The sequence below is a fragment of the Protopterus annectens genome, chromosome 2.part1 (assembly GCF_019279795.1).
Source record: "Protopterus annectens isolate FY-2018-M chromosome 2.part1, PAN1.0, whole genome shotgun sequence".
NCBI lineage: Eukaryota > Metazoa > Chordata > Ceratodontiformes > Protopteridae > Protopterus > Protopterus annectens.
The window spans coordinates 1612149058-1612173595 of record NC_056729.1 but is presented as its reverse complement, the minus strand read 5'-3'; positions in this window follow the sequence as shown (position 1 = coordinate 1612173595).

Below are 24538 nucleotides of genomic sequence, written 5' to 3'. Positions count from 1 at the left end.
GACATTGTGCCTTTAGGTCTGTGCTTTTCCAAATTACCTAACAATCTATCTAGGCATTCCTCTCTATATAGAGAACTGGTTGCCTTATACAATACCACTGGCTTATTAGTATTACGATCACTGATTGATCACAATAAACACAAGACTCTCTGATATTAGTACTGAGATGTTGACACTACATGCTGAAGTTATTAAGCACTCTGACTTACATACTCTCTTACATATATTTAATGGGATACACCCTAGAGTCACTAGACATGTGGCCTCTTTAGTCCATAGGAAAAAACACAAGTTACAGAGGGATTTATTACAATATGCGTAAAATAGAGCCTACCCTCTTAGGTCAGAAGGGAAGTTCAGATTTAGCTTTAGAAACTTCCATAATGACAATCATACACCAGTTTTTAATGGTAGGAACTTTTTTTCTCCCTCCAACAGGGCTTATAATGGGTTCTTTAACTACCCAAACAACCATTCTAACTATGGTTTATCTACCTCTCATGACCAGGCTCATCCCTACCTGATTCATTCTACTGGGTCAGTTTATTCTGCTGGGATAATGCTCTCTGATTACTCTAGGGAGGTTTCCCATGTAGATAACACAGCATGTAATACAGGCTCTTTGGATTTAACTGAACCTGGCCAGTCTGCCCTATATCAGTCTTTTCCCAGTAATACAGCCCGGCAGCCTTCTCCCAATGCTGCTTTAGCTGATCCCAATGTTAACAATTTTGGTCCAGCCATTACCACTTGTTCTGCTAATGCATTCCCTCCTACTTGTACCGTCATTCTCAACAGTGTTGCTCAGTCCTCCACTTCTAACGCCTTAATTAACCTGTTACATAATTCTGATTCCCCAATTATTTCTGATGCTCTTACTGCTTCTCCTTTGATTTCTACTGACCATAACAGTGTTAATAATGTTAATTTTTTAGCCAAACAGTTACAAACTTTGTCTCTGTCCCCAATTATCACCAGAAGAAGAGGGAGATTAATGCAATACAGAGGCAGAGGCTCCAATCGTCATATGGATCAAAAACAAAATTCTTCTTTTCAGGAAGTCAACCTCCCATATGCTACACGAAGTTTTGCTCTAAGATCAGAATCTCAGATGGGGAGAGGATTCTCACGAGGAAGACCAAAGAGGTTTCAGACTCATTGAATCCCATTAATAATGTTTTTTTTGGACTTGGAACTGAACACTAATGTGGACAATATTTCTAACATTGAGTCTCTCTCTAGTGTTGACTCCTCTATTAATGTTAACTCTACAGCTACTGTGAACACTACAGCTAATGTTAACTCTATTATGGACACTGCTCTTGATTCTGAGGCTCTATCTTACTCTAACTCAGAAGTTTTCAATTTATCTAACATAGTTATTTCTGATAGCAGTATCAGGCTTCTTAAGTTGGGTTTTTCTTTTATTCCTGCTTATCATGCTGACTTACCTTCACTTTTAGTGGATCTTAGATTATTTGTTAGATTAGTAAATTTAAAATTACTGCATTTCAAAAGTTCAGTAGATACTGAGGATGATGAGGAGGAAGTTGATGAAAATACTGATAAACAATATAGACTACCAATCAGAAAAAGTCTGTTTAACCCTCCTTTATGTAATACATTACAATTTTTTTTAAAACTCTGTGAAAAAGATTTACGTAATTTGATGACTGCTAACAGGTCCCATAAATGGTTTAACTTGTCTAGATCCCAAATTTCCACTTTAGATTCCCTGGTTAAAGATAAATCTCTTAGAATTAGGAGAGCTGATAAGGGCTGTGGTATTGTTTTGATGGAGCAAGACAGATAAACTAATATAGCAATAACCCACGCCTGGGTGTGGGTAATGCTGGATTTACCCACGGTTGGCGTGGTTTGATCCCGAGATAGCGATACAAGTTTAAAAAAAAGCAACGGAGATCGCAAGATCTCCGTTGCTTTTTACACACTGTGTCGCTATGTTAAAGGAGTTTAACATAGCGAGACAGCTTTAAAAAAAGCAACGGAGATCTCCGTTGCTTTTTTTAAATCTGTGTCGCTATGTTAAACTCTTTTAACATAGCGAGACAGTGTTTTATACTAACGGAAAAAGTCCGGGCGACCGGACCTTTTTCCGTTAGTATATTGAGGGATTTACAACGGGCACGCTGGTTGGGCTGGCCAATCAGCGTGCACGTTTTTAGGGTAGGCATTGTATAATACTTTATTGAGTGACCTCACGAATAATGAGTTTTATTCTCCAGCCTCTACGTCAGAAGTTATAAATGCCTTCAAACTCATTGATGAATGTATTATTAGTCTATTTGAAAACAAGCTGATTTCTGATTCTGAATTGTCTTTTATGACTGTTAATTGTCCTCACCTAGGTAAATGTGTCTGTAGTTCCCCAATATCTTTATTTATGAGGTCCATGATGATCCTTTCCATAGCTTTGCAGACCAAGCTAGTCAGGCTTATGGGGCGATAGTTTCCAGGATCCGTTGAGGCACCACCTTTATGGAGAGGGACCACTGTTGCTGTACGCCACTCTTTGGGCACACATCCTGTAGTAAGGCTGAGATTGAACAGTAGTTTTATGTTTGGGTTTAGCTCTTCTTGGAGTTCATGTAGGACGCAGCCCGGGACACCGTCTGTTCCCATTGATGCTGTGTTTTTTGCTTTGGAGAGGGCGGCTCTTACCTGAGCATCTGAGATGTCAGGGGGGCAGCACTCTGCTTGGATAGATATTTGCCCTTTTGGTGGGGAGGAGAAGTTTGCGCTGAACCTGTCAGCTAGGATGTTGGCAATGTCTGTGGGTTCAGTGTATTTTTTGTCATTTTGGACTAATTCTGAGCATATCTGGGAATTACCACCCAGGTTCCTAACATAACTAAAGAAAGCCTTGTGATTATCCTTAGTGTCCTTTGCAATTTTTCTCTCGAAGCTGGCCTTAGACTATTTTATGAGTGCCCGTAGTTTTTTGCTGATACTGATCAGTGATGCCTTCTCTTTTTGGGATTTTGCTCTATCATTTAGTAGCTTCCTCCTTCTATTGTATAGTTTGTTTATGGCTGGGGTCCACCAGACTGGACGTCTGCCTTTGGAGGATTGGGTCTTGGTTTTATTTGGGATTGCATGATCCATGCATTCCTGAAGGTGTTCATAGAATGCGTTTATAAAGGATTCTGCGGTCTGGGCCGTATTTTCCACAGGCCCGGGGGCTTTGAAGGATTCCACCTCGGTTTTGAGGAGTGTGAAATTTGCTTTAGAGAAGTTTTTCACTGTGGTTTTCTGGGCAGGGGGGTGGGGTCGGGATGTGAATATCCAGTGAGATTAGTTTATGGTCTGATCTTACCAGTGAGGGATACACTTCTGGTCTGGAGCATAGAGTCCCCATGTTGGTGATGATCAGGTCCAGTATGTTTTCCCCTCTTGTGGGAGTGGTAACAAGTTGTTCCATAGCATTTGAGTTTATAAATTCTAGGAACCTTTGGGCTAGGGTGTTGGAGCTAGAGTAATGCTCCTAGTCTATGTTTGGGTAGTTGAAGTCGCCCAATATAATGGTGCTTGGAGAGACCTTCATATTTTCCAGTGTTCTCAGAAAGGCCGAGTGGGGTTCCTGGGTTTGGGAGGGTGGTCTGTAGCAGGCTATAAACTGGAAGGCAGTTTTACCCACTGTTAGTTGCACATGGATAGTCTCTGATGCTTTGTTCTTTGCCACCAACCTGGAGGTGTGGGTATCTTTGATGAATATCGATACTCCCCTCCTTTTGTGGTTCGGTCCAAGTTTTTGGGCCAAAAAGCATGGTATGAGGTATAACCTGATTGTGCTGGGGTGCTCTCAGGAGCCCTGAACCAGGTTTCTGTTACTGCACAGATATCGATGTTCTCCATGCTAAGGAGAGTTTAGAGTGCGTGCATCTTGAGGTTTAGACTTCTGGTGTTGAGTAGCATTACTCTTAGTTTCTTATCCCTTGTGATACCTATGGAGGTGGGTTTGTCTTTTGAGCCTTGCCTAAAAAAGGCACTATGGGGGTAGCAAGAGCCTTTTCCAATATCCGAAAGCCCAGGGGTGACAGGTGCAAGCCGTCCCTAGCGAAGCATCGTGGCTTGTCGAGCATATCATCCCAAGCTGACAGGCATTGGATCCCCTTTGAATGACACCAGTACTTAAGCCAATTGCTGAAATTGATCATCTTGTCTTCATATTGTGGCATCATTCTTGGTGAGGGTAAGATGCTACTCAAGGTCAGGGTCATATCAGCCTGGGCTACATGCTCAGAGAGCTCCTTTATGTCTCTTTTCATGTAGTCCAGGGAGGTACGTCTCAGGTCATTCACACCAGCACGGACAATGACTGAGTCATATTTGTACTTGCCTTGGAGTGACCTGAGTGCTTGTGTTATGTGGCGGATCCTAGTGCCCGACAGGCTGCTCACCGTGACCCTCTCCTTGTTCAGCCTGGTGAGCGGGACGTCAGTGTGCCTGACGATAGAGTCACCTATTACAAGTGTATCAGGTGTGTTGTTTAGTCTTAAGGGCTGTGATTGTTCGGCACACTGGCTTTGTGAGATATGTGTTGCACGTGTTTTGTTTTGGGGTAGCGGTTGCTTGGGTGTCTGCTTTGGAGGTCTCTGCTGCTTAGGCAGATCTTTATTTAGAGCCTCCAGTATGTTTTGTGTGATTATGTGTTTGGTTTGCTGTCGTGGTAGGTCTATGTGAGACTGGAATTGTAGTGAGTGTTGTTTCCTTCTCCTCCTGACTGGTTGTGCCAGTACTGAGTTGAGAGAGCTTAGCCTCCAGTTTGGCTATATGGTTGCATCTCTCACATGTGTTGGAATTTGTTGGGAGGAGGAGAGGGTTGTCTGTGTACATGAGGCAGTTGTAACATTGCCTCAAGATTCCCAGATTCACCAGCTGGACCGGAGCGGAGATTGACAACTGACCTTTGGACATGCTAGAATAATATTGGGAATTCCTTAATAATTGAAAACAAGGGCCAGTGGGGAGTGAGGGTATAGTGCTTTTAATTTTTAGTGCTGACTTATATAATTGCTTTAGCGAGCAAGTGCCAGGTAACTTAAGTGCAATGTGTTACAGGTAACTTAAATGCAAAAACGACAAACAGTAACTTTCTTTCAAGTGAAACAAGGAAATAGGTACAGTAAGCAATGCAGACATCACTAGTGATCCACAGAAGCGCTGAGAAGCCGCGTATTAGGTGGAATTAGCGTTCCAGGGAAATAACAAGCAAACAAACAACAGGCATATAAACAAAGCTAGATTCAGCAGGCCTGGATCTAGTCTATGCTACAGCAAACAAGGTGTACCAATTTCAGTAAGATACAGTTCAAATATTCAGGCACTATAAACCTTCATCCAGAAATTCCCAGCTCAGAAGGGCAGAGTCCAGCCTCTTCTCCCACAAGAGTGCAGACCATGAACCTTCTTAATGTAAAATAACTGGCCTGAAGCCCAAGTGCTTAAACCAGAACTAATACACTTTAAGAATAACAGACACTGGGCTCTCAATCAGCAGTACATATTGTATCTAATAAAAGAACTAAAACAGAAGGCATTGCTGAATACATAGACTTAATATTGAATCCTATAGTACAAAAGTGCCCTTATTTTTTAAGAGACTTGTGGGACTTTCTTAATCTTCTTTTTTTGAACTCTCCTCTTGGCCCGGACATTATTCTAGTTTCTTTAGATATTGGGTCTTTGTACATGAATATTCCTTATGATACAGGCTTAGAGTTTCTTAAGAATTATCTACAGAAATACACTGATTGGTCTCAGCATAAAATTGATACAATTTGTACATTAACCTCACTAGTTCTCACTAACAACTATTTTTATTTTACTGATAAGATTTTTCATCAAATTATAGGAGTAGCCATTGGGGCCAAGCTGGCACCAGCTTATGCAAATTTAGTTCTTGCTTGGTGGGAGGTTAGTACCTTGTGTTCTCTCACTGGTTTCAACAAAGTTTTTTTATATAGAAGATATATTGATGATTTGTTTTTGATATGGAATGGTTGTAAAAATGACTTGTACTCTTTTATTAATGATTTGTCTTCCAGTATTCCCTTCTTAAAATTTAAAGTGTCTGCACTGGGTAGTCAGGTTAATTTTCTGGATACACAGGTCTTTTTTAATTCTGATTCCTTGTCATGGACTTCTTCTATTTATAGAGAGTACTTTTAGGAATAATTATTTACACTATACTAGTATGCATCCTATGTTCATTAAGCACAACATGGCTGGGGGACAATATATTAGATTATCAAGAATCATTTCTGATGACCGCTCTTTTCTGAAAAAATGTCATATTTTCATTGTTTTTTTTATTGGATAGAGGTTATCCTTTGCAACTATTACAGGACATTTGTTCTGAAATATGTACACTTAGGCTCACTAAATATCCTCCTATCATTTTAAACGGTTTCACCCTGAAACCTAAGAGCAATTCTGCTGCTCATGTTTCCATAGCTAACTCTACACATAATCCTATTCCTTCTACTCATGATCCGAGTACCTCCCCTACTACTCACCCTGTTTTAAACAGATTTACTTCCTTCCCTATACCAATTTATAGGAATGCTAATGCTATTAAAGAAGTTTTCAATAACAATTGGGACATTTTAACCAGCAGCCAAGATGTTCATTTGAAATTGGGTATTGGTCCTATCTTCACCCATAAGAAAGTGAAGTCCTTACAACTTCTATTTGAAAATAGAGACTGCCCATTAATGCTATCTCAACCCACTCTACATATGACCAAGCGTATGTTTGTTTGTGGCAAGTGCATAGTGTGTAAATGAATACTTACAATTAGTAGTTATACCTTTAAGCATAATAATTTTACAGTTTCATTTGCACATCATTTTGATTGCAGCTCCACTTTTGTGGTCTATGTGGCCATCTGCACAACATGCTCATCATTTTATATAGGTAAAACTATTCGTAAGCTTTCTACTAGAATTAAGGAACATTATGCAGCCATTAGACATAAAGACTTAAGTAATGCATTAGCCAAACACAGTACAACATGTTTCTCCTTCACAGATTTTAAGTTTTTTTTATTTTGGATCATGTGCCTTGCCTTTTTTGGGGACAAAAATACTTTACTAGAAGTTAAATAATTACATTGGCAGCTCCTTTTGAATGCAGAGGCTCCACCAGGACTTAATGAAAGTTTAAATATCAGATGTGTTCTTAAATGGCATAATTAGTTCTAGCTTAAGTATGGTTCTATATTCCTACCTCTGAATTATTCATGACCTGTTACATACTACTAAGGTTCTTGCATATATTCTCTCATGTTTTCTTTGTTAAATCCTGTTATTGGCCTTTTTCTGTGATGTCACCATATCATTTACACTATTATATATTGCTCTGAGAATGTACATTTCAAATATTCTGATGAAGTCCAGCACATTAAACTGGATGAAAGTGCTAGTTATTGGCTCTCAGTTTCTTCATTTATTTTATCAGTTTTATTTTATCAGTTTTATAGTGAAGTTTTGAATATATATATATATATATATATATATATATATATATATATATATATATTCATAAGCCTAGTTAGTCTGTACCTAATCTAATATCATTAATAAGGAAATTGGTTAAACAATATATGATTTTAATGACAAATACATCATATAGACTACCATTTAACATTATAAAAGAGTAATTTTACAGACATATATCATTCTTCTTTTAGATTTGTTTTCTTTTCATTATTTTATAGTTATTACCTATGAGAAACAATCTTATAATTAGCTTAAATCTTTATGGATAAGTTACATAGAATGTACTAAACTTGCAGTATGTTATAACAATATGTTTTAAAACTTCAGTTGTATAAAGTGATGAGCTTTTTATTTTAGTAATTATAGTATTCCTAGTTACAAGTAAAGATTGACAGTAGCTTGAGTACTGTTACTATTGGAAAGGATGATAATTTGAGTGGTTATGCTACTCAAATTAGGGGTTTTCAACTCCAGAATGGGGAGGGTTAGTTATGTTATTTTAAAGTTATGTTTTAATGATTTGATACAATCTTTTCTGATGTTCACAATAACATGTTGTAATATCTCACAGTATAATATTGATTTATTACTAAGGTTTTCTAGCATTTATTATCAACAAGATGACAAATTACTGAATAACTATGAACACAAGAAACATAAATACAAATGTTTCTTTTAAAAGGTATTTCAATTAATATCAATGGTCTAAATAATCCCTGCAAAAGAAGGGGTTTAAAGAAATACCTTAAAACACATAAATCACACCTTGTCTTTTTACAAGAAACACACTTGGTATCTTCAGATATTGATAATTTAAACTCCAAACATTTTTTTCAATTCTAGCTAGCTCAGAACATAATGAAAAAAAGAGGGGTAGCTATTTTATAGAGTAATTCTCTTCCTGTACCTAAAATATTGGAAGGATACAAATACTATAAAGGGATGTTTTGTTCAGTCACAATAGAATTATATAAGAAAATATATACTCTAATAAACATATATTGGATACCAGGTATAGGATCAAATATAGTAAAACAGCATTTAAACAAGATTGTAAGCTTAGCTAAAGGTAGCATTGCAATTGCAGGTGATTTTAATTATATTTTGAATGATACAGATACTAACACTACAGTTACAAGGAACATTTCCACCTCTGCAAAATTATTAAAAGGCTTCGCAGATTTATTTTTATTAAATGACACAAACATGTTTGCAGAACCAGACTCACTCCCATATACCCATTATTCTTATAGACACAAAACAAATTCAAGAATTGACAGAGTTTTGATCTCAAATGAGTTAACAGATTATCTTGTAAAAGTAAAAGGCATCTCATGTCCCATATCTGATCACAACTCAATTACCTTTGAACTATTAACTAAGAAAATGCACAATATTACAATCAGAAAGATACCAGCTTACATAACAAAAATGAAAGAATTTAAGGAATTTTTATTATTAGAGATACAAGACTTTATTACTCTAAATAATACTGGAGAAACTTCAGAAATATACATATGGGATGCTTTAAAAGCATATTTATATGGAAGAGTACTTACATGGTATAATAATAAAAGAAAATCCTGGGATAAAGATTTATTAAACATACAACGTAAACTGGACAAGTTAAAACTTAACACTGAGAGAAATAACTAAGGAAAAAATAAAGAAAAAGAAATAAATGAACTAAATAATAAACATTTGGAGATTTTAAATTACAAAACAATGATTAACATAAAGAAATTTAAATTTATAAACTTTTCAACTAATCCTAGATCTCTAAATATCTTAGCAAACAAAACCAAAAGACTTAAAAAATTCAATCATATCAAAGAGATTTATTCTCCAAAAAAGTGAAAACTAGTTTCAGGACTACAAAATATCTTATCTGAATTCAGATTTTTTTTTATAACATTAATCAGAAATCACAAAAGGTAGACCCTAAAGACTATGTTACGTCTTTCATATCTAAATACATTAAAAATAGATTATCACATGGACAATCTATTAATATAGATAAGCCAATATCTTTTAAAGATGTACAAAATCAAATAACAAAACTTAAATCAAACAAAGCACCCGGAAATGATGGTATTATACCAGAAATATATAAGATTCTTCCAAAATCGCCACTAAACTTATTACACAAAGTTTTTAATTTATCCCGAAATAACACAATTATTCCCCCATCATGGAAATATACTTTTATTACCTCAATAATTAAAACAAATAAAGACCCCACCAAATGTTCTTCATATAGATCAATCTCTTTATTAAATGTTGACTACAAAATGTTCATGTCCATATATACGGAAAGGATTAAGAATTTTTTACCATCCCTAGTTAATGAAGACCAAACTGGTTTTATAGTTAACAGAAATACTTATGATAACATTAAAAGAACAATTACTTTGATAGATGCTGCAAAAACATTAAATAGAAACTTAACCCTAATAAGCTTAGCCATAAACTGTGCCTTTGATTCAGTTAATTGGGATTACCTATTCATACTCTTAGAAGAGGTGAATTTCTCGAATAATTTTACAAACCTTATATTCAATTTATATAAAGATAGTCAAGCTTATATTAAAATTGGTACTACCATTTCTGAGAAAATACCTATTATAAAGGGAACTAAACAAGGATGTCCCTTGTCACCACTATTATTTACACTAGTTATGGAACCATGGGCCAACTTAATAAGGGATGATGAAAGAATTGAAGGTTTCAAGTTGAATTCTACTATTTCTTCTAAACTACAATTATTTGCTGATGACATTTTAATAATTTTGGAAGAAAATAATACATCTATCCCAGCAGTATTTGACAATAGTTTCAAAAAATATCAGGTCTAACTTTTAACAATAATAAAACCAAGATACTTATTGGTAATATAGAAGGAATTACAATTCCTCAGAAATACAAAAAATATATCCCTCAGAACAATCAAATAACATATTTAGGAATAGTAATTACAAATAATATCAAAGATATTGCTCAAGTAAACTATAGTAACTGTCTAACTAGAATAGAAGATTTAATAAATAAATGGAATAGACTATTATTTACTATGGAAGAAAAACTGTCAGTCATCAAAATTATTATCCTCCCTAAAATACTTTACATAATTCAATCATTGTCTTTATTTCATTCCAAAATTATAATAAAAAAATTCAATACATTAATGATTAAATTCTTTTGGCATCCTAATAAGCCTAGAATTGCTTTAAATTACCACATGTATGATTGGACAAAAGGAGGTATAAGTTTTCCAAATTTGGAATTATATACAATGTCCTCGATTATTAAAACTATTTCCCTCTTAATTAACAACAACTATTCTTCTAAATGGAAATTATACTTAACTTTATTATGTTGGGATTCTACTATCTCGCTAAATAATCAAAAAACATTAATAATAAAGAACTCTATCCTATGGATGATAAAAGATTTTTTTATAACACAATCAATTAAATCATATAAATCAAACTATATGCTAACTCTTTTTAAGACATTTAGAAATTATATCTTTAAGTTTACAAATTATAAAGTTTGGTTCTTTCTTCTTTATCCAATATCCTTCACTCCTACTCTCAACAGATCTCACAAAAATGTTAATTTTCGAAGAGAGAGGTTTAATTTATTGGTCTCAACTAATGAGAAAGGACATAATTAAGTCTTTAGAGGACCTGAAAAATAAATTTAAAATAGAAAACATATATTGGTTAAATTTACAAGAATGTAGACAACATTTATCAAATGCTTTAGACTTAATGCCCCGAGATTTAATACAATCTATACCAAAAATAATATCATTTCTAATTACAAGCACTCAAAATGCAAATATTGCTAATGTTACATTATCACATATTTGTAAAATATTAAGAGATGAAACAAATCAACATCCTCGAAAATATTGGGACTACTTTAATACAATTACTTCTCATCTTCCCAATGATCTAGATAAACTTAATATTTTAGAATCAGCTTATAAAACTACATCTTCTTTAAAGTGGATAATTTATACTTGGAAATTTATGCATAGATCATTCATTACACCACATATCATTAACAAATTCAACAAGAACATAAACATGTGTTGGAGATGTAAAAAGATATTGAAATCTGACTGGTCACATATGTTGTATGATTGCATACTATTAACAAAATATTGGGAAGATATAAATTGTTTCTTACAAGGCTTGTTTACAGATAACTTTATGTTAACCAAGTCTTTAATATTATTTAACACTCCAATGCATCAAAGTGTTAATAAAATTAAATATCCAATAATATGGACAGTACTGTCTGTAGCAAGGAAAATAATAACAATCAATTGGAAATCTGATTCTCCTCCATCATTTCGAGAATTTAAAATACTTCTCATTGAAGTCTGCAATCTAGAGCTATTGACTATCAAGTCAAGAACAAATAAAAACATAAACAAAATAAGTTCGCGAAAAAAATTATTTGATTTGCTAGAAAAATATTAACTGTGAAAAACATATTTATTAAAATCTGATATACATGTGAGCGTCATTGTAAATAGTTATGTTCCTTTGTTAGTTATAAATGTTTAACTTTTGTATTGAATATACTTGAACATCTTTTGTATTTAGTTCTTTTATTGAAAATTCAATAAAGTTGTTTTCAAAAAACAAAAAAAAAAACAAAATCCTGAAGACCAAAATCCTGAGACCAAAATCCTGAAATTTCAAAATCCTGAAAACTCAAAATACTGAAAACTCAAAATCCTGAAAACACACAGGATACCAACAATTACTATATTCCAGCACAAGTACATACATAAAGAAATAAAACACAAACTATATTACTGTTCTACAAGTATAAGCAGGGTAGCAAGCACCCCTGCACCCCCCATGTGGGGGGATGCATGCCCCACACCCCCTGCTACTTAAATATATCAACTCCAAGATTGGACTTAGTGTAGTGAAGTGCAATCTCGGAGTTGATATATGTAAGTAGCAGGAGGTATGGAGGTGCTGGGGTGCTTGCCCGCCTGCATATAGTTGAAGGGTAATATGTTTCTGTATGTACTTGTACTGGAATATAGTAAGTGTTGGTATCCTGTGTGTTTTCAGGATTTTTAGTTTTCAGTATTTTGAGTTTTCAGGATTTTGAACTTTCAGGATTTTGGTGTCAGGATTTTGGTCTTCAGGATTTTGGGCTTTCAGGATTGTGTAGCACTCCAAGAAATATCCATGAAACAGTAAGCCAAGTGGAGCTATGGTATCTGAGAGTACATTTAAATGTCTCAGTACAATGAGAGGAGGCTGGATATGTCTCCAGCTGCATTTACCCCTGCAGGTCAAGTAGAATCTTAATTTGCAGTTATTTAGACCGGTAACCCAAGCCAAATGTGCACACAAAAAGTGGGTTACAAGGACTTAACTATCAAGTTTTATCTAATAAGTACAGGATGTATTCGTCAACATTCTAACTAATCGTAGCATTAATAAGCTATATCCAATGCAAGTGGGAGTCTATGCTATATTATAGACAGCCTTTGCTGTAACCATTAAGCGTTTTAAGCAGATAGTGAATTACCACTTTAACTGCTGAAAATGCTGACAGAAAGATATACTAGTGCGGCTATTATGTATAAACTTGGATGTTAAGTAAGCCATTATCCAGAAATAATCAGGCTAATTCAATTATATATCAGACAGCATACAGCACACGATGCTGTTTAACTAATTAAAGGAGCTGTTGTGCGCTTGCTTTTACTGTTCCTAAAATATAAGGCAATGCACTTGGATGGTATGTAGGCCAGTAATTAGTCCAATTCAAGTATGTAACAGCCAGCGTACAGAATGTGATGCTGTTAAATAATTAAAGGAGCTAGTATATGCTTGCCTGTACTGTTTCTAAAAGATAAGGCAATAATCAGGCTAGTTCAAGTATTTAACATACAGCATACAGCAATCATTAGCGGACCGGAGTTCCGCTGTGGCGACCCCTAACCAGGAAAAGCCGAAAGACACAAATACAGCACGCAATGCTGTTAAACCAAATAAACTGTTTCTAAAAGATAAGGCAATAATCAGGCTAATTCAAGTATTTAACATAACGCATACAGCACACAATGCTGATAAACTAAATATAGGAGCTAGTGTATGCTTGCATTTACTGTTTCTAAAAGATAAGGCAATGCAGACATAATTTACAGCCGTGACAAAGTTATTTAAAACCTCTATGCTGTACAGTTGCACTCGTGGTTTCTGCTTGCCTGTGGGTTAATTCACAAAGCAGAGTTAACTCTAAAAACATTCTACAGTTCCTTAAACATGAATTTACTTCAGCAGATACTATCACATGTACAGAAATAAAAAATAACAGTACAAACTCCTTAACACTAACACGCAAGCAAGCACGGCAGCGGCAGCATCTATGGGGAGGCTAGGACAGTTTGAAAATGGCGCCTCGCCAACAAGGTTCCCTAAGTAAACTTCCTTGGAAGGAAGGATGTAAGAGGGAGGAGACAGGAGAGATGGACAGGAGGTACAGGAGTCTTGCAGATGGAAGGGGGAGGGAATAGAACCTAGAGTCAGTAGTCCAAGACATTGGAGAGCTTGGGAGACTATCAGTGTTATGTGAAAGAGAGCCTATTACTGCAATATGTATCCTATATGGGTGGAAGGTAGTTATGTGGCAGGTAAGTAACCTTAGACAAAATTCAAACAAGATAGTCAGTATATCAGAGATGTGTTGTGTAATTCAGGGAGCTGGAGTGTGGGCAGGATGGGTAGGAAGAGACAAAGGTGCACTCTAGATTATAGAGGAAAAGGAGTGCAGTATAACTAAGAAGGTAACAGATATATTGGGTGGTGATGCCTACCGCTAATCTGTGATGCAGCTTTTGACCACACTAAAGTCAGTCAGCTGTCTTTAAGGGAGTACACTATGTAAAGTACACTAAACCAAGAAAGTTAACATACATTCACTACTTTCAGGCTATGGTTCTCTCAAATGGCTTTGCTGGGTCCACAGTATTTTCTGGGTGATTCTTAACTGATGTAGGTATTGGATGGGAGGGGGGAAACCCTGAAATAATGGTTACAAATGGTATTCACTACTTTCAGGGTATGGTTCTCTCAAACTTCTTTGCTGGGTCCACAGTATTTTCTAGGCGATTCTTCTTAACTGATGTAGGTATTTGATGGGAGGGGAGAGCCCTTAAATAATGGTTACGGATGGTATTCACTATTTTCGGGCTATGGTTCTCTCAAACTTCTTTGCTGGGTCCACAATATTTTCTGGATGATTGTTCTTAACTGATGTAGGTATTTGATGGGAGGGGGGACCCCTTAAATAATGGTTAAGAATGATATTCACTACTTTCAGGCTATGGTTCTCTCAAACTACTTTGCTGGGTCTACAGTATTTTCTGGGTGAGTCTTCTTAATGGATGTAGGTATTTTATGGAAGGGGGGAACCCTTAAATAATGGTTACGAATGGTATTCACTACTTTTAGGCTATGGTTCTCTCAAACTTCTTTGCTGGGTCCACAGTATTTACTGGATGATTCTTCTTAACTGATGTAGGTATTTGATGGGGGGGGGGACTCTTAAATAATGGTTATGAATGGTATTCACTACTTTCAGGCTATGGTTCTCTCAAGCTTCTTTACTGGGTCCACAGTATTTTCTGGGTGATTCCACTTAACTGATGTAGGTATTTGATGGGAGGGAGGAACCCTTAAATAATGGATACGAATGGTATTCACTACTTTCAGCCTATGGTTCTCTCAAACATCATTGCTGGGTCCACAGTAACTTCTGGGCAATTCTTCTTAACTGATGCAGGTATTTGATGGGAGGGGGGACCCCTTAAATAATGGTTACGAATAGTATTCACTAATTTCAGGCTATGGTTCTCTCAAACTTCTTTGCTGGGTCCACAGTATTTTCTGGGTGATTCTTCTTAACTGATGTAGGTATTTGATGAGGGGGGGGGACCCGTACATAATGGTTATGAATGGTATTCACTACTTTCAGGCTATGGTTCTCTCACACTTCTTTGCTGGGTCCACAGTATTTTCTGGGTGATTCTTCTTAACTGATGTATGTATTTGATGGGGGGGGGGGGGCTTAAATAATGGTCACAAATGGTATTCACTACTTTCAGGCTATGGTTCTCTCAAACTTCTTTGCTGGGTCCACAGTATTTTCTGAACGATTCTTCTTAATTGATGTAGGTATTTGATGGGAGGGGGGACCCCTTAAATAATTGTTATGAATGTTATTCACTACTTTCAGGCTAAGGTTCTCTCAGACTTCTTTGCTGGGTCCACAGTATTTTCTGGGCGATTCTTCTTAACTGATGTAGGTATTTGATGGGAGGGGAGAACCCTTAAATAATGGTTACGAATGGTATTCACTACTTTCAGGCTATGGTTCTCTCAAACCTTTTTGCTGGGTCCATAGTATTTTCTGGGGGATTCTTCTTAACTGATGTAGGTATTTGATGGGAGGGGAACACTAAAATAATGGTTACGAATGGTATTCACTACTTTCAGGCTATGGTTCTCTCAGACATCTTTGCTGGGTCCCCAGTATTTTCTGGGCGATTCTTCTTAACTGATGTAGGTAGTTGGTGGGAGGGGGGACCCCTTAAATAATGGTTATGAATGTTATTCACTACTTTCAGGCTATGGTTCTCTCAGACTTCTTTGCTGGGTCCACAATATTTTCTGGGCGATTTTTCTTAACTGATGTATGTATTTGATGGGAGGGGGAACCCTAAAATAATGGTTACGAATGGTATTCACTACTTTCACGCTATGGTTCTTTTTCTGGGCAATTCTTCTTAACTGATGTAGGTATTTGATGGGAGGGGAGAACCCTTAAATAATGGTTACGAATGGTATTCACTACTTTCAGGCTATGGTTCTCTTAAACTTCTTTGCTGGGTCCACAGTATTTTCTGACGGATTCTTCTTAATTGATGTAGGTATTTGGTGGGAGTGGGAACACTTAAATAATGATTATGAATGGTATTCACTACTTTCAGGCTATGGTTCTCTCAAACTTCTTTGCTGGGTCCACAGTATTTTCTGGGGGATTCTTCTTACCTGATGTAGGTATTTGATGGGGGGGAACCCTTAAATAATGATTACGAATGGTATTCATTACTTTCAGGCTATGGTTCTCTCAAACTTATTTGCTGGGTCCACAGTATATTCTGGGCTATTCTTCTTAACTGATGTAGGTAATTGATGGGGGGAACCCTTAAATAATGATTACGAATGGTATTCACTACTTTCAGGCTATGGTTCTCTCAAATTTATTTGCTGGGTCCACAGTATATTCTGGGCAATTCTTCTTAACTGATGTAGGTATTTGATGGGGGGGGGGGCCCTTAAATCATGGTTACGAATGGTATTCACTACTTTCAGGCTATGGCTCTCTCAAACTTCTTTGCTAGTTCCACAGTATTTTCTGGGGGATTCTTCTTAACTGATGTAGGTATTTGGTGGGAGTGGGAACACTTAAATAATGATTATGAATGGTATTCACTACTTTCAGGCTATGGTTCTCTCAAACGTATTTGCTGGGTCCACAGTATATTCTGGGGGATTCTTCTTAACTGATGTCAGTATTTGCTGGGAGGGGGGAACCCTTAAATAATGGTTATGAATGGTATTCACTACTTTCAGGCTATGGTTCTCTCAAACTTCTTTACTGGGTCACCAGTATTTCCTGGGTGATTCTTCTTAACTGATGTAGGTATTTGATGGGAGGGGGAATCCTTAAATAATGGTTGCAATTGGTATTCACTACTTACAGGCTATGGTTCTCTCAAACGTCTTTGCTGGGTCCACAGTATATTCTGGGTGATTCTTCTTAACTGGTGTAGGTATTTGATGGGAGGGGGAACCCTTAAATAATGGTTATGAATGTTATTCACTACTTTCAGGCTATGGTTCTCTCAAACTTCTTTACTGGGTCACCAGTATTTCCTGGGTGATTCTTCTTAACTGATGTAGGTATTTGATGGGAGGGGGAATCCTTAAATAATGGTTGCAGTTGGTATTCACTACTTACAGGCTATGGTTCTCTCAAACTTCTTTGCTGGGTCCACAGTATATTCTGGGCAATTCTTCTTAACTGAAGTAGGTATTTGATGGGAGGGGGATCCCATAAGTAATGGTTATGGATGGAATTCACTACTTTCAGGTTATGGTTATCTCAAACTTCTTTGCTGGGACCACAGTATTTTCTGGGTGATTCTTCTTAACTGATGTGGGTATTTGATTTGAAGGGGGAACCCTTAAATAATGGTTGCAAATGGTATTCACTACTTACAGGCTATGGTTCTCTCAAACGTCTTTGCTGGGTCCACAGTATATTCTGGGCAATTCTTCTTAACTGATGTAGGTATTTGATGGGATGGGGGGTATTTACTACTTTCAGCCTATGGTTCTCTCAAACTTTTTTGCTGGGTCCACAGTATATACTGGGCAATTCTTCTTAACTGATGTAGGTATTTGATGGGAGGGGGGAACCTTTAAATAATGGTTATGAATGGTATTCACTACTTTCAGGCTATGGTTCTCTCAAACTTCTTTGCTGGGTCCACAGTATTTTTTGGGCGATTCTTCTTAACTGAAGTAGGTATTTGATGGGAGGGGGATCCCTTAAATAATGGTTACGGATGGTATTCACTACTTTCAGGCTATGGTTCTCTCAAACTTCTTTGCTGGGTCCACAGTATTTTCTGGGCGATTCTTCTTAACTGATGTGGGTATTTGATTTGAGGGCGGAACCCTTAAATAATGGTTGCAAATGGTATTCGCTACTTACAGGCTATGGTTCTCTCAAATGTCTTTGCTGGGTCCACAGTATATTCTGCGTGATTCTTCTTAACTGATGTAGGTATTTGATGGGAGGGGGAACCCTTAAATAATGGTTACGAATGTTATTCACTACTTTCAGGCTATGGTTCTCTCAAACTTCTTTGCTGGGTCCACAGTATTTTCTGGGTGATTCTTCTTAACTGATGAAGGTATTTGATGGGAGTGGGGAACCCTTAAATAATGGTTACGAGTGGTATTCACTACTTTCAGGCTATGGTTCTCTCAAACTTCTTTGCTGGGTCCAGTGTATTTTCTTGGTGATTCTTTCTAACTGATGTAGGTATTTGATGGGAGGGGGGAACCCTTAAATAATGGTTACGTATGGTATTCACTACTTTCAGGCTATGGTTCTTCAAACTTCTTTGCTGGTCCACAGTATTTTCTGGGAAATTCTTTTTAACTGATGTAGATATTTGATGGGAGGGGTGATTCCTTAAAAATGGTTACAGATGGTGTTCACTACTTTCAGGCTGTGGTTCTCTCAAACTTCTTTGCTAGGTCCACAGTATTTTCTGAACGATTTTTCTTAACTTATGTAGGTATGATGGGAGGGGGGAACCCTTAAATAATGGTTATGAATGGTATTCACTACTTTCAGGCTATGGTTCTCTCAAACTTCTTTGCTGGGTCACCAGTATTTTCTGGGTGATTCTTCTTAACAGATGTAGGTATTTGATGGGATGGGGGGTATTCACTACTTTCAGGCTATGGTTCTCTCAAACTTCTTTGCTGGGTCCACAGTATTTTCTGGGGGATTCTTCTTAACTGATGTAGGTATTTGATGGGAGGGGAACACTAAAATAATGGTTACGAATGGTATTCACTACTTTCAGGCTATGGTTCTTTTTCTGGGCAATTCTTCTTAACTGATGTAGGTGTTTGATGGGAGTGGAGAACCCTTAAATAATGGTTATGAATGGTATTCACTACCTTCAGGCTATGGTTCTCTTAAACTTCTTTGCTGGGTCCACAGTATTTTCTGGGGGATTCTTCTTAACTGATGTAGGTATTTGGTGGGAGTGGGAACACTTAAATAATGATTACGAATGGTATTCACTACTTTCAGGCTATTGTTCTCTCAAACTTATTTGCTGGGTCCACAGTATATTCTGGGCGATTCTTCTTAACTGATGTAGGTATTTGATGGGGGGGAACCCTTAAATAATGATTACGAATGGTATTCACTACTTTCAGGCTATGGTTCTCTCAAACTTATTTGCTGGGTCCACACTATTTTCTGGGCGATTTTTCTTAACTGATGTATGTATTTGATGGGAGGGGGAACCCTAAAATAATGGTTACGAATGGTATTCACTACTTTCACACTATGGCTCTTTTTCTGGGCAATTCTTCTTAACTGATGTAGGTATTTGATGGGAGGGGAGAACCCTTAAATAATGGTTATTAATGGTATTCACTACTTTCAGGCTGTTGTTCTCTCAAACTTATTTGCTGGGTCCACAGTATATTCTGGGGGATTCTTCTTAACTGATGTCGGTATTTGATGGGAGGGGGGAACCCTTAAATAATGGTTATGAATGGTATTCACTACTTTCAGGCTATGGTTCTCTCAAACTTCTTTAATGGGTCACCAGTATTTCCTGGGTGATTCTTCTTAACTGATGTAGGTATTTGATGGGAGGGGGAACCCTTAAATAATGGTTACGAATGGTATTCACTACTTACAGGCTATGGTTCTCTCAAACTTCTTTGCTGGGTCCACAGTATATTCTGGGCAATTCTTCTTAACTGATGTAGGTATTTGATGGGAGGGGGGAACCCTTAAATAATGGTTATGAATGGTATTCACTACTTTCAGGCTATGGTTCTCTCAAACTTCTTTGCTGGGTCCACAGTATATTCTGGGCAATTCTTCTTAACTGATGTAGGTATTTGATGGGAGGGGGGAACCCTTAAATAATGGTTATGAATGGTATTCACTACTTTCAGGCTATGGTTCTCTCAAACTTCTTTGCTGAGTCCACAGTATTTTTTGGGCAATTCTTCTTAACTGAAGTAGGTATTTGATGGGAGGGGGATCCCTTAAATAATGGTTACGGATGGTATTCACTACTTTCAGGCTATGGTTCTCTAAAACTTCTTTGCTGTGTCCACAGTATTTTCTGGATGATTCTTCTTAACTGATGTGCGTATTTGATTTGAGGGGGGAACCCTTAAATAATGGTTGCAAATGGTATTCACTACTTACAGGCTATGGTTCTCTCAAACGTCTTTGCTGGGTCCACAGTATATTCTGGGTGATTCTTCTTAAGTGATGTAGGTATTTGATGGGAGGGGGAACCCTTAAATAATGGTTACGAATGTTATTCACTACTTTCAGGCTACAGTTCTCTCAAACTTCTTTGCTGGGTCCACAGTATATTCTGGGCAATTCTTCTCAACTTATGTAGGTATTTGATAGGAGGGGGGAACCCTTAAATAATGGTTATGAATGGTATTCACTACTTTCAGGCTATGGTTCTCTCAAACTTCTTTGCTGGGTCCACAGTATATTCTGGGTGATTCTTCTTAACTGATGTAGCTATTTGATGGGAGGGGGGAACTCTTAAATAATGGTTATGAATGGTATTCACTACTTTCAGGCTATGGTTCTCTCAAACTTCTTTGCTGGGTCCACAGTATTTTCTGGGTGATTCTTCTTAACTGATGTAGGTATTTGATTGGAGGGGGGAACCCTTAAATAATGGTTACGAGTGGTATTCACTGCTTTCAGGCTATGGTTCTCTCAAATTTCTTTGCTGGGTCCAGTGTATTTTCTTGGTGATTCTTTCTAACTGATGTAGGTATTTGATGGGAGGGGGGGAACCCTTAAATAATGGTTACGAACGGTATTCACTACTTTCAGGCTATGGTTCTCCCAAACTTCTTTGCTGGTCCACAGTATTTTCTGGGCAATTCTTTTTAACTGATGTAGATATTTGATGGGAGGGGTGATTCCTTAAAAATGGTTACAGATGGTGTTCACTACTTTCAGGCTGTGGTTCTCTCAAACTTCTTTGCTAGGTCCACAGTATTTTCTGAATGATTTTTCTTAACTTATGTAGGTATGATGGGAGGGGGGGACCCTTAAATAATGGGGTATTCACTACTTTCTGGCTATGGTTCTCTCAAACTTCTTTGCTGGGTCACCAGTATTTTCTGGGTGATTCTTCTTAACAGATGTAGGTATTTGATGGGATGGGGGGTATTCACTACTTTCAGGCTATGGTTCTCTCAAACTTCTTTCTTGGTCCACAGTATTTTCCTGTGCAATTCTTCTTAACTGATGGAGGGGGAACCCTTAAATAATGGTTATGAATTGTATTCACTACTTTCATGCTATGGTTTTCTCAAACGTCTTTGCTGTGTCCACAGTATTTTCTGGGCCATTCTTCTTAACTGATGTAGGTATTTGATTTGAGTGGTGAACCCTTAAATAATGGTTGCAAATGGTATTCACTACTTACAGGCTATGGTTCTCTCAAACGTCTTTGCTGGGTCCACAATATATTCTGGGTGATTCTTCTTAACTGATGTAGGTATTTGATGGGAGGGGGAACCCTTAAATAATGGTTACGAATGTTATTCACTACTTTCAGGCTACGGTTCTCTCAAACTTCTTTGCTGGGTCCACAGTATTTTCTGAGTGATTATTCTCAACTGATGTAGGTATTTGATGGGAGGGAGGAACCCTTAAATAATGGTTACGAGTGGTATTCACTACTTTCAGGCTATGGTTCTCTCAAACTTCTTTGCTGGGTCCAGTGTATTTTCTTGGTGATTCTTTCTAACTGATGTAGGTATTTGATGGGAAGGGGGAACCCTTAAATAATGGTTATGAATGGTATTCACTACTTTCAGGCTATTGTTCTCTCAAACTTCTTTGCTGGGTCACCAGTATTTTCTGTGTGATTCTTCTTAACAGATGTAGGTATTTGATGGGATGGGAGGTATTCACTACTTTCAGGCTATGGTTCTCTCAAACTTCTTTCTTGGTCCTCAGTATTTTCCTGTGCAATTCTTCTTAACTGATGGAGGGGGAACCCTTAAATAATGGTTACGAATGGTATTCACTACTTTCATGCTATGGTTTTCTCAAACTTCTTTGCTGTGTCCACAGTATTTTCTTGGCGATTCTTCTTAACTGATGTAGGTATTTGATGGGAGGGGGGAATCCTTTAATAATGTTTATGAATGGTATTCACTACTTTCAGGCTATGGTTATCTCAAATTTCTTTGCTGGGTCCACAGTATTTTCTGGGCAATTCTTCTTAACTGATGTAGGTATTTGATGGGAGGGAGGTATTCACTACTTTCAGGCTATGGTTCTCTCAAACTTCTTTGCTGGATGCACAGCATTTTCCTGGGCAATTCTTCTTAACTGATGTAGGTATTTGATGGGAGGGGGAACCCTTAAATAATGGTTACGAATGGTATTCAGTATTTTCAGGCTATGGTTCTCTCAAACTTCTTTGCTGGGTCCACAGTATTTTCTGGGTGATTCTTCTTAACTGATGTAGGTATTTGATGGGAGGGGGGAATCCTTAAATAATGGTTATGAATGTTATTCACTTCTTTCAGGCTATGGCTCTCTCAAACTTCTTTGCTGCGTCCACAGTATTTTCTGGGCGATTCTTCTTTACTGATATAGGTATTTGATGGGAGGGGGGAACCCTTAAATAATAGTTATGAATGGTCACTAACATGCTAGCAAGCACAGCAGCAGCAGCATCTATGGGGAGGCTAGAACAGTTTGAAAATGTGAGGTGTCATTGTAATAATTTGGTAAAATCCACTGATATACACAAGTGCCCCATACAGTATATGTACACATGAATCAGGGATATGAAATGAAGGTATAGTGTGTAATGAATGATAAATCCATAGAGTGTCCAAATCCACCACTTTCCCAAGAGCCATGTTTCATTTCTGTTTAAATTAGTGCGGGAGTAAGTGGGAATAAGCAGTTTTAAGCAATACTAAGCAGGTTTATGCCCATTTGCATAGGGGTAATGCACACACAGGTTAAGCAATATTGAAGCTAATTCCCTGTAAGCATATTTAACTGGAAGTTAGCATTGCTTGCTACCGTGCAAACCCACGCAAACCTGCTTACAACTGCTTAAATGTGCCTTAATCACTCTGTATCCTACAGCTGCTGTTCTGCCCAGCAACAAAATAAACAGCTTTAACCAGGACCTTGTTCACAGTAGTCACAGTAGTTGACCAGAAAGCCATCGCAGCAGTACATAAGATTGAGGTATCCCCAAACAGATCCTCACTATAGCAAAATCACAATTTACATGTGAAAGGGATCTATATACAGTTTTATGTTGTATAACCTACTACATAACATAAATATGTGAACTGGAGTACTGCATTAAGTCCAGATTTGAGGTGTCATTGTAATAAAGTGTTGAAATCTTCTAATAAACACAAGGACCCAATACAGTATACATACACATGAATCATGGATACTAAACGAATGTATAACATGTAATGATTGATAAACCAATGCCAAACAGCACATAGTGTGCAAATTTAAAAATAAGCAATGCTAAGCATTGCACACCCCTGCTTACTAGGTGTAAGCAATGTGTAGGCCAGCTAAATCAATTTGCCCATTGGTATACCCCTTTAAGCAATGCCAACCTTAGGTAAGCAGGTTTGCCCATAGCTTAGCATTTTCCAAACTTTCCAATCACAGCAAAGTGTGGGAAATCGGCCCTATTTAAACCCCACAGGCGGGAATACATCTGATAACTGGTTGCAGTTTCCTCCTGTAGGTACAATGGCCGGTGTGGGTGAAGGTTCATGCTTCTGGGCATGGCGCTGGGGCATCCCAGAGTCCAAAGTCATGGCAGGACTCCTTGTTAAAGACCATGACCAAAGACTGCTGCAGGCCCAGTACCAGGGTTTCCAATATAAAGAGGAAGCCTGGGACCATCTCGCCCGTGACCTCACCAGTGCCACTGGCATCCTTCGAACTGGTGAGCAGGTCAGGCATCACTATGCCAACCTGAAACAGAGAAAGAGAGAGCTCTTGGATCAGTGGATCCAAGAAGCTAGGCAGACGGGTGATGTCCCAGCTGTGTGTAAGTATCATTCTACTACCTGTTTAATAATTGCCATCTC